The 12,252-nt window shown below is 34.9% G+C and overlaps 1 protein-coding gene across 2 annotated transcripts in view; it reads right to left on the bottom strand.

The window, feature by feature from the left end:
* Positions 1-10,768, bottom strand: part of Dscam3 (Down syndrome cell adhesion molecule 3) — a 280,870-nt gene extending 270,102 nt beyond the window's left edge. For both annotated transcript variants that reach the window (XM_034326185.2, XM_034326183.2), the window contains exon 1: positions 10,673-10,768. The gene's annotated coding sequence lies outside the window, so the exon portion shown is untranslated. The remainder of the gene's footprint in view (positions 1-10,672) is intronic.
* Positions 10,769-12,252: the final 1,484 nt, after the last annotated feature.

Genomic DNA, 12,252 nt, shown 5'->3' with positions numbered 1-12,252 from the left:
TGACCGATGCGACCTGCTCTGGTCCTCTGAAAATCATTATGCAAACGTGGAGACACTGTTGCCTCTGTTTTCAAAATTGCAACATTACTACTATTCCTATTAACCCTAAAAGCACCAAGAAAGAGGCTCATTGAGCCCATTAATTAAAAAATATTGAAAATATTAATTTTTCTAATGTAACAAATGTATAAAACATTATTTATTTTCACTTATCCCCAGGATCGAATTAAGACTTCTGGAGCCCGGGATTATCAAACCTTCCAGGGCACACTTGTTTCTAAAACCAAAATTTATTCTAAATAGAATTACCTAAATAACATTTAATTGTAAAGAAAAGTAATTATCTACAAATAAATAATACTAAAGGACAAATATCAAAAAGGCACATATTTTAATAATTTTATGATTCAAAAGATTTAATTGTGTAAATTAAAATTAGCAAAATTATAGTGGATTCCAGAGTTTGGCATTTTTTGACAAAGTGGAGGACTTATTGTTAGTATAGACCCCCTTAGCCTCCCTTGACTCAGCTCTGCTTATGTCTTCAAGTTCAATCCTGCAGAAGGTATTTTGGTTTAGCAAAGATATTATTAAAAAAGAAAGCGTTGGAAATAAATTGTTATGTATGAGCCTTGGTCTTTTTAGAACTAAAGGTGGAAAAAGCTATGATGTTGAAAAAGTTTTATTTGACTTTTTTAAATGAAAAATTATCAACAAAAAAGTTCCATATTTGTTAAATCAACATCTATTTGAAAGAAGAATTTGATTTTAAAAAATTTCAATTCATTGAGGATGATCGAGTTGAAAAGAACTTTAAGCCACGTTCGAAACGAAAGAAAATTGAGTTTCCTACAACTGGATCGAACGAAAAGGTAATTTACAGAACATTTCCGGAAAACCTTGCTGCGGTATAATTGCAATTCAATTGAAATTGCAATATCGTGACGCGAATCGATACAATGCTACAGATGCGTAACAACTTTAATAATAATAATAACAAGGCAGCTATTAATTGGACCAAATTAATTCGAATCGTTATTATACGCATTGAAAATCACCTGAACAAATATTTGCAGTCCATAATTTTGCTTATCCGAAGCAATAGACATCGACACTGTTCCGTTGAATCGATAATTCCCAGTGATTAATAAGAATGCGCAATTTTCGTGGTAAACGCCCTCGTATATGTAATTACAACGTGAGTAAGTAAAATTTTTGCACATTTTAGTTGTTTTCATTATTCATTGTAGCTTTGTTCTAATCAATAATAGGAAAACAATTATGTTATCACTCTTTGATTTTTATCTAACAACAGGGCTGTTTTTACCATAAAGGGAACCTAGGCAAGTAACTTAGGGGGATAGTATATGAAAGCCGCTACGAAAGTATATGGGGGACGCCAAAATATAGATAGTACTTGTATGCGCATTATGTAGGGGCGCTAATATATGGGGAGTACCAATCTTAACACCATCATTTAAAAAATAAGACATCGCTTTTTTACTATTTTGTTTAAAGCCTCGTACCGACTTGGGCATTTTGCCCAAACGAATGCTCTCGGCAAACGAACGTGAAATTTCTTCGGCTGTTCGCGCAAATCTTTCTACCTGGGGTACCGTAAACCTTTGTATCTGGGTTCTATGTAGAAAGGTTCTTTCTACCGTAAACCAGTCGAAGTCAGAATGTCGACAGGAACAGATGTCACAATCGCCAGTGCAGCGTATATTATTATGAACACAATAATTAAAAGAAAAAGAAGAAAAAAATCAAGATAAACGATGGTGAATTAGTCAGATGTATAAAAATAGAGCAACCTCTAGTGGTGAAAAACTAGTTAGAGATTTACAGATAGAAGCTAGTGGACATTTCAAAAATTTTGTGCGGATGTCATCGGAAGATTTTGAATTTTTAATAAACGCTATCGGTCCCAAAATTCAAAAAAACGACACCAGATTCAGAAAAGCTGAAATGACGGTGAAAGAACGCTTAGCTATAACGCTACGTTTTTTAGCAACGGGAGATTCATATACGAGCCTTCAGTATCTGTTTAAAGTATCCAAACAATTAATATCAAAAATTGTTCGGGATTTCGAAAATCAGTTTATGACGGTTCATCAGGCCATATCATAAACTGAGTTTTTCCGAAGGGTAAATTCGACAGCGGTCGACTAAAGGTACTTGGAAATTTGTAACCGGCATAGTAAAATTGGTCGCACGAATATCCTTTGATGGACCGACAGCCGTCGGAAAGCGTTCGTTCGTGCCCAGGGCCTTTGCGAACTCATAACGGGTCGTTTTCGGCGCACGAATGCTCTAGTGAGTACGAGGCTACAGCGGTCAAAAAGCATTCCTTCGTGCTCTGGGCCTTCGCGAACACATTAACGGGCCGTACTCACTTCAGCATTTTTGCCCGAAAGAACGTTTTCGGCGCACTAATGCATAGGTCAGTACGAGGCTTTAGAGAAAAAAGTCATTTTGACCTTGGGGAAATCAATATCTGACAAGGGGACCGTCAAGGTGAGGAAATCGATTTTGGATCGGGAGTAGGTACAAGTTGAACGGGGTGATTCTCTCGCAGCGCAACACAGTAGTCGTCCAGCACAATGGAACCCTGCTGTTTTTGCGGGTAAAGAGACCCAGGGGCCATATCGCCGGACCCAAGACTGCTCTGTGTGTGTTTTTGGCTGAGACGAAGACAAGAAACGGAACAGCAGGGGTTCCATTGTGTGGCACGGCTATTGTGTTGCGCTGCGAGAGAATCACCCTGTAGTATACATACAGTGTTATAAAACCCTCATTAGTTTTGATAGAATGGGCCTTTGTTTTCGAGATATTGCAGTTTAAACAGTTCTGTGCGTGTGGTATTTCAGTTGTGAGAGATGGCTTATAACAGTGTGACCGTAGGTGAGTGATTAAGGTAACGGACTGGAAGTCTGGAGGTTGTACGTTTAAAATCTCTTTTTGCAAGTTGAAATTTTTGTTTTCTTTAAAAAGACTTTTTCCATGCAATTTGTTTTTAATTTTATTCCATATTAATTTTAAAATAAAGAAATATTGGTAAAAATTAAAAAAAATATTGGTAAAATTAAAAAATATTGAATTTTTGGTACAGTGTATTGCTCGCGTCTAGAAGTAACTTTGCATATATATATATACCGGAGAAATGTTTTTCTGTTAGGAATTGTTATACCGAAGGTATCGACGCCTGGAATTATCGAACAGATTTCAGAGAGTAATTAGAGTAACGGTAATGCCTAACGGTAACGATGGTCTTTTACCTGGTCAAATACCTGCTCGTTGGGAGTGAGAAAATTTTCTAGGCGATTTTTGTCTATCACGGTCAGTACGTACCGATTGTTTTTATGTGTATCACCCTCAACATTGTGCACAATTCCAGGCGACGATACCTTCGGTATAACAATTCCGAACAGAAAAACATTTTTCCGTTATATACATATGTACATATACATATTATATTTTTTAATACACTAATATTTTTACCAATAGTTCTTTGTATAAAATTAATATGGAATAAAATTAAAAACAAATTGCATGGAAAAAATCTTTTTTAAAGAAAACAAAAATTTCAACCTGCAAAAAGAAGTTTCGAACGTGCAACAACGTCCAGGCTTCCAATCCGTTAACTTACTCACTTACCTACGGCGTCACTGTTATAAGCCTTTTCTCACAACTGGAATATCCCATGCACAGAACTGTTTAAACTGCAATATCTCGAAAACAAAGGCCCATTCTGTCAAAACCAATGAGGGTTTTATAACACTGTATGTATACTACAACTTGTACCTACTGCCGATCCAAAAGCGATTTCCTCACCTTGGCGGTCCCCTTGTGAGTCATCTTTGCTTTTCCACTTCAGCTTTCTTCGAAAAACCAAGAAACTAATCAGTAATAAGTGAATCGATACTCGTTGTTTCATGCCTTACGTTTCAAATTTATGAGAAACTGATTTTCATTAATGTTTTTATCCTTAACAATAATAATGAGTGACAATGTAAAAAGTAAAGTAAATAAAGTGTGTCTTAAACAAGCTAAAGTGAACTAGAGCGAGATTCGTTCTAGAGCCAACCCTTTTTCCGGTGAGACTGAAAATGGCAAGATAAAAAAGTGTCGGCCATTCGTTGAGATTTTGACTCACTAAACACAATGACGCAAGAATTTTTTCGATAACTCTTACCATTTGGCCTGTACAAAAGTGACAGGATGTCTAAATGCTATAGCCCCTTCTCAAGATTTTCAATCTTACGTTAGATACGGGTTGGCTAATAGTATATAGTTATTATTTTTTCTGAAATAGTATTATGAAAAATGAGGTAGATGCAATTTAAATTCGAGGGTGTTTTATAATCAATGCAATACTTATAGTTAATCTCAAAAATATTTAGGTATCCTTTAAAACGGAATAATTATTTTAAAATTACTTAAACTACTTGAAATTTTTTTTTTTTTAAATAAAATATTTTAATAGAGAAAGTATTTTCTTTGGTTTGAGAAAATTATACTAATATTATATATAGAGTAGGGCACTGAAATTTTGTTTACCTAGGGGCGTGAAATACCCTTGTTTCGGTCCTGTCTATTGGTATAAACGTAAACTGATAATAATGAAGCAAAATATGGAAAAGATTTGAAATGTTACAATCTTTTGTTTCCATAAAAAATATAACATTTAGTTTAAGAAATTCATGGTTTTGTAATATTTCATAATATTTTTTTCTTTAACTCCAAATAATTTTTAAGTTATTTTAAGCTGTACCAATCTCTGTATAGCTTCAACAATATTTTGCATAGTTTCAAAAACAGATTTCAAGTTTAATCGTACGGAGAAATTGAACGAAACGCGTCGTAAAAGTGCGAGGCATAAAGTATGCCATAAAGAAGCGATCGAATGAAAAATCAGAACAATACTAAATGTCGAACGAATCGAAAATCGGGCAATTTTACGAGCTCGATCTACACCTAATCAAAATCGCATACAAAATCCCATCACCGGTTTTTTATAGAAAAAAAAGTCTCCTACGACCCGACGCGTTTTCAGAAGCGAATATAATCATCCAGCTTCGCGTTTCATTATTCACCGGTAATTATACAAAAATAAGACAATGTTTACACGAAACGCGTAAATAGCCGGATAAATGGGTTGATTTCTCATTATCGAGATAAAACGAGATCAATCGCCGAACCAACAGGACTGCGGGTCGATGAAAAAAATGTGGAATACGTGTATAAGAAACAAATTGAAAAAAGAGCTGGTTATAATCGATGCTTTGTTTGCACTTGCAAAGTGAAATTAATGGGTAATGAAGACATGGTGCAGTTAGACCTGTTAGACGATAAAAGTAGTAAAGTATTTCAGGATAAATGAAGTTCACATTTTAGAAAATTTGAAAATTGTAAAAATGTTAAAAATACTTGAAAAATTAAAAAACCGTAGAAATATTAAGAATACTTCATAAATTTAAATATTGTAGAAATATTAAGAATACTTTGAATCAATGAAAAATTCAAAGGGTAGGTAGTAGCAAAGTGATATTTTTAATTAACTGAAATCTTTGAAAATGTTTGCAATGCTATTTCGATTTTTTATAGTTTTGGCATATTAAATGGTAAAAGCAAATGATTAAAATATTTACTTAAAATTCTTTGTAAGATGCTTGATAGTTCTATTATAAATTATAACATTATTCATGATCTTAATAGAAAAGAAAAAGATCCTTTATGACAGTAAAATGATTGTCCTCAGTACATAATATTGAGTGAGTAGCGCGTTGACTGGCGCAGTAGTAAAGATCGTGCTTGGTCAGACATACTGCAATATGAAGTGCCAAGGATGTGAACACCTAATTGTGTAATCATTAACTGGATTATAATACTTAAGGGAAAGGGTGATAATATGACTCTCCAGTTTTATATTCCTTTCTAAAATCTGAATAGGTGATTAAAGGTGAAAATAAAAAAAAAATTTAACTGAATTTGATTTCATGATGTTCTCCTAAGCTTCCTATACCCACACCCCCATAATGCCTTCTTTTCCTCTAATAATTTAAATATTTAAACTACATAAAATTTTACAAATTCTATATAAATACTGAGACCTAAAAAAAAAGAAAGAACGAGTGAACGGTTCATACAGATTATCACGCCCAATTCTCACCCCTATAAAAATTCACCGCTAATGTTTTTAGATTCGCCGCTCAAAGAATTAAAAGTATTATAAAACAACGAATCATAATCATCATAATCATAATCATCGGACCGGATAAAAGTGACCACGTAGTCATCGATGGTCATCGGTAGGCAATAGAGAGGGATAGTTTGCGAGGGTGCTAACAGATGCCGGGAAACGGCGATGTAACAAAAATACTAGGGGCGGTTCGTTGCACGAGAAAGGATGCCCATTAGCGTTCGCGCGAAAGCGAAGTGCTCGTTCATTCATGGACTCGCCAGACATAGAGTTGTACTATCGTACTACTATTACTACTACACCTACCACTATGATACGGCTATGTCACTACCACTTTTACGCCACTCCAACAGCACGAGAGAGGGCGTACCGGTGTGTGTTTCACCGCAAACCACCACCACCAACCACCATGATACTGCACCCCTCCTAATACCACGTTCCTTGCGTTCTTACCGAAGAAGTTTCGAATACTCCTGTTGCGGACCCAGACCCCACAACCCCCTTACGATGTGTGTTCATTGACTACCTTGACACTGAAACTAGCTGCTGACAAATCAGATGTTCGAAGAGATTAATTGTCAGATAAGGGATGATTTTAATTATTTTAGATTCTATCGATTCTTTTATTTGTAACACTTTGGTAGTGGCATATTTTATGGAACCCACGGATATTGTAATTTTGGATTTCTGTTTATATTAAAAAAGTATACATTAGTGAGAGGATTACGTTTGAAAGCTTTTTGTAATGTACATTCGCGATTAAATTAGGCTCTCTTGGGGAAAACGGTAATATCCCTGGTTCTTACCCTTCTCTGTAGGCTTTTCCAGGAAGAATGACGATGGAACGAAAGAAACCCATGTATATGTATAAAGGAGCCTGGCCCTATCATGTGGATGTAAAAGTGTAAACGTTTACGCGGGAAAGTTTGAATTTAAATTTATTCATTATCCGTACTTTTCAGGTATATGTATACTAAATTTTATAATATAAAACAATTAAAAATTATACAATATTATTTTAATATTAATATCGTATTTTGAGAACTCCTACTTGTCCTATATCACTATTTTCTCTAGGGAAGCCTGATTTTATCGCGGGTGTACAATACAAAATTACCAAGTTTCAAATTGAAATTAATATACATATAATTAGATGCTTTTTCTTTATTTTAATTAAAGAGTTATCATTATCATATCACATTATATAATTATCATATTCTCGCTTCACTTTTCAAAACCACAGAAGCGCGGGAAAATATTCAAATTCAAAATAGTAATTAAAAAAACGTAATGCTAAAATTTGTAGATCTAATAAATAAAAATAAACTATATATCAAGCACTTAGAAAATAAAATTTATATACCTTTTCAGACATTCTATTCTAGAAAGTTTAAAAACATTGAACTGGTATTTCCAAATGTAGTGACCAAAAAGCAGTTTACTCCTTTTAACTCCTCGCATAAAAATTCGATTTTACGACATGGAAGATAGTTTCACGATAATGGGGACTGTAACAAACTTCGAAACGCTATGAAAAAAAAATATCACATCGATGTAATTTCAGCGTTTGCTTGCAACATTAAGGAAAAAAATTTTTCTAAGGACAAAACCGTGAACATTAAACGTTGCAATCAGTCGTGTACGATATCCTGAAGACGGGGAAAAATTCGAAATACCTTTTACGCGCGCACGTGACGGTTTACGATCATTTTATAGATGCTACGCCACGAATAAAGTTCTTACGACTCGAAATAAAAACAGCCCCTATGTATATGTGTTTTTTTACGAGGAATTCCAAAAACCATTCTTCCCCATGAACTCGAATATCTCCGGGATTATTGATCCCTCGTATCCATCGAAAGTGATCCAATCAAATGTTCTGTTATAAGGAAACGCGTTCGACTTTTCATTTTTAATTGGCAAAGGGTCGTTACAAGTCTCTGATTAAAAAGCTATTTAAACTCTGAAAGAAATTTATGCTGACATCTGATTATTCTTACATTCCTTTATATTAATGTTATTTTTCTGAAACTATTGTAATAAATTATAAGGTCACTTTGATTCGAGTACAAAAATAAATTTTGCAAAATATAGAAATTTTATTTGTCAATTTATGCAAAAAATATAATATTCACATATGTACTTAAAATTTTCCACATAATTCTGCCACATAATTCAAATTCGCATAAAGTAGGGTCATAATTAAAGATAAAAATGACCGAATGTCCATTTTTTGAAGGTTAATTTCAATAACAAAAAGAAAACTTTCAACAATTCACGAGAATGCAAGTTAAATCAATGAAATAGTCATCGAACGACGACCCATATTTGTAATTCGTGTTAGGAATTATTGTAAAGTTCTTTCGTCACGTGTCGCGCGACAATCCTCGCGGCGCGGCGGTGTGTTAAATATCCTCTCGAGAAGAATCGGTCGGACGAATTGAAAGGGAGCTCGAATTGAAAAGAAGCTGATCCTCGAATAGGGTGTGATTTCATTTTTTTTTCTCTCTTTCTCTCTCCCTTTCTCTCGACTACCCTTTTTTAACGACAGCTTCGAACGATTACCACGTACTGCGAATTTTTACGCGAGAGACAGCCCCTTGAAAACAGTTCAGTTGACCTATTTCCTTCGTTCCGAATGACAGATTGGAATCAAACCTTTCCAAGGGATATTCTCGACGAAAATACTCCTCGCTGACGTTACCGGATGAAGATTGATGCTGCGGTACGTTTGAGGATCTCCTCCCCCCCAATCAATTCGATTCAACGTTCAAAAACACAGTTTACTAAATGTGATATAATAGTTAAACTGCGAGTGTCTATGTAAACGTACGTTTTTATGAAATATTATTTATTTGACCCACTAATGACAAGGCGGAGTCTCAAAGACTCTATTGATTTTATTTTTCTTATTTTCTTCTGTTTGAGGTGTGATTAAATATCGAGAACTAACAATTAGTTAAAATTAATAATAATAATTAAAGCTAATAAATATGCAGTGGACGATTTAGTATCTTTCAATAAATTAGAAATTCACAAGTCTTCTAGATTGCATTATACTAATATTGAAACTTTTGAGAAAACCTTTACGAAAATTTCACATTGAACATATTTCACATTTTTCATAGTTAACGCGATGCTCTAGGAACATCAAAGATTTAGGATATCGAATCCTTGACCCTGAGGAGGCACTAAACTTCATAACTCCTGACAACTTTCTCAAGCTTCCTCGCGACGCTAAAAACATACCGGAATATGTTTAACTTTTGGACGGCGGACCATGGGGTAGAGACCAATTTTAATTTAATTTTGTATTTCATATTATTTTACACTGTTCCTTTAAAATTGATTCCTCTAATGTATAAAACTCTTTCGTTTAAAAATTATATATTTAATTTTAGTTGAATGTTTTGTGAATTTGGATCACGATTGACCCAAACTCTGCTATTCAAGGGTTAAACGCAATAAGAAGATTGTTTAGTATCTTGAAAAAGATAAATGTAGATCAAGTGCAGGATGAGGTTTGAAAGGATTTTAATAGAGAGCAAAATCGTTGTTAAAGTTTTTGGTACTATCAACACTTTAGATAATTAATGCGACTGCTTCTAATTAAATAAGTAAAGAATCTCTTATAATATTCAAGCGTCACTCACAAGACAAAATTTCAAACGCCCGGCTCCAATTTTTATGAAACTTTACAAATTTCAAGAACAGTAAAAAATAATATATACATATTTTTTTTAACTGCAGTAATTCAGATTTAAAGGGTGAAATCACTGTAAAAAATTCGACCCCCTAAAAGCTAACTCGGTAACTACTGGAAATAGACGAAATATTTTTCAACAAAAATTGAATGGTTTTTAAGGTATTAAAAGCTAAATCAAAGATTGATAAGAAATCAAGACATTTCCTTGTCTCATGAGTTCTTTTAAGTCCTAACATTGAACATGCAATATTTTTGTACCTTAAAATCTCCGAATATAAACTCAAAAATGAATTTAACAATTTGCCAAAAACAAATCAAGTTAATAGATTTTAAATACTTATTTCACTAAATCTCAACAAAATCTAGCTCACTCTGCATTCAGTTCACAAACCTAACCCATGACACCATATCAACATCTTATCAAAAAAATTTTCAAATTTTAACATGAAACTCAGATACTTGTGCTACGCGAGCCGGTCTCCTGAACACGTGGCGATCCTCCGCGTTCCACCAGCAATTCCCTCTCTTTCCCCTTCACCATACACTCATACAATCCTCCGACAATTGTCCATGAAATCCAAACGAAAATTCACGAAAAACGATGGTGGTGGTTTCGTCGAACGATTTAAAGATGAGTCAAACCTCCTTCGATTTTCGATCAAATCCAAAGGAGAATTCACCAGGAATGTCCATCGTGGTGGTGACGAACCATCGCGATGATAACGAACAATTTCAAATAAAACTGTTGATAAAAAGAATCTCACCCCCGCAGCAGCCAAGCCTCGCAGCTTCCGCTGGAGCTCCGACCGTAAACACGCGTCGGTGGTTGATCGCGTACTGAAGTTTCCACCGTGGATCCGGCATCCAACTAGGATCCCACACCGATGAACGCGACCCCCCTACCTTCACCTCCCGCCCCACCAGCCGCCATTACTGCCCAACAGCGAGGAACAACCCCCCTTTTTAACCCTCCCGCCTGGTCGCCACTCGGAACCGTCACCCAACGTCACCCAACGTGCACTTCGCTCTGCCTACACCCTTCCTCTTTCAACCTGACACCTAGCCACCTACTAGGGAGAGCCAGCGGGACAGGATGAAGTAGCGTCTTCTCATCTCGAGGAGAAACGAAGGGAGAATGCTGGCCGATCGTTCGCTACAGTCTCGTGACCATTTGTTCGAGGGTTGTTAAATTATTTTATAAATGTTGTTCGAATGAATTTAGCTCGGAATGATCGCACAGGGTTCATAAGAATTACCTTCGTCCTAAGACGAAAACTCACCCTACCGAAACTTCCATACCATTATGTAAGTTATATCGTGTTTTTATTCGATTACATCGATCCTCTACTTATCCCAATCCAATATAGGGATTTTTCGTTCGATCAGGTCACGTGCAATCTTTAACAATCGAACAAGATGTAAAAAGGATGAGCAAACAGTTGCCGAAGGCGAAATTTGTACAATATTATCCTTTAATTCAATTCCAAAATAAGGTATCAGTTATTAATATCCCTGCAGGAATATTCCTAAGAATTTTTTTAATTTTATCTAATAAATTAATTAATACAGTAAGTTGGTCATTACTTTATAATAAACCAGGCAGCTCAACTTTTACTAATTTTACAGGAACTAAGAAAAACTGGTTAAAAAATTTTTTCTTCAATACAGAGTAAGTCAGATAAAGTGTTACAAACTATTATCTCAAAAACTGAAGCAATTATCGACCTAACTTTCTTTTTTTAATTTAATGATACGAAATGCCTGATCGTGTGGTGTATACAAAATTTTTCTAGAATGACTACGATGAGATCAGACTAAATTGACGTCACCTTTCTTAAATGGGATGCTATACTAATTTCTTTTCATTTAAATAGCTTTTATCAAACTGGATAACATTTACTCGAACCATTTTTTGATATTCTTAATAGTTAACGATTTATGGCGAAGGAAATATTTAAGGAATGAATATGTCGCAAAATAAGGAAAAATAAGATTCCACGCTTCAGTACATGATATTGCTTTATACGAAAAAATATATTCAACTACGCTTGAAAAAGTCCTTGACCGCAAAGAGTTAAATTTAAGAAGTAGCTTAATGTTTAATCCGATGTTCAAAGAAATGCAACTACTACACTCTGTGGTAAGTTTATAACGAAAAGAATATAATCTAGTCTGAATTATCAGAAATAGGTGTTAATACACCATATCTAATTATCTAGCATTCTAACGCCATCGAGGATTTTAACGCAACCGCGTAAGAGGCTAGTGCACGAGGGAGGGTTAAACATCGTGGCCAACCACGAGATCGCCGCGAACCTCCAGGCTTCCGAAGCTCTCAGGGTTT

The sequence above is a fragment of the Osmia lignaria genome, chromosome 3, assembly GCF_051020975.1.
Source record: "Osmia lignaria lignaria isolate PbOS001 chromosome 3, iyOsmLign1, whole genome shotgun sequence".
Taxonomy (NCBI): domain Eukaryota; kingdom Metazoa; phylum Arthropoda; class Insecta; order Hymenoptera; family Megachilidae; genus Osmia; species Osmia lignaria.
Note: the sequence above shows the minus strand (reverse complement) of the source record. Positions and strands in the feature narration are given on the sequence as shown.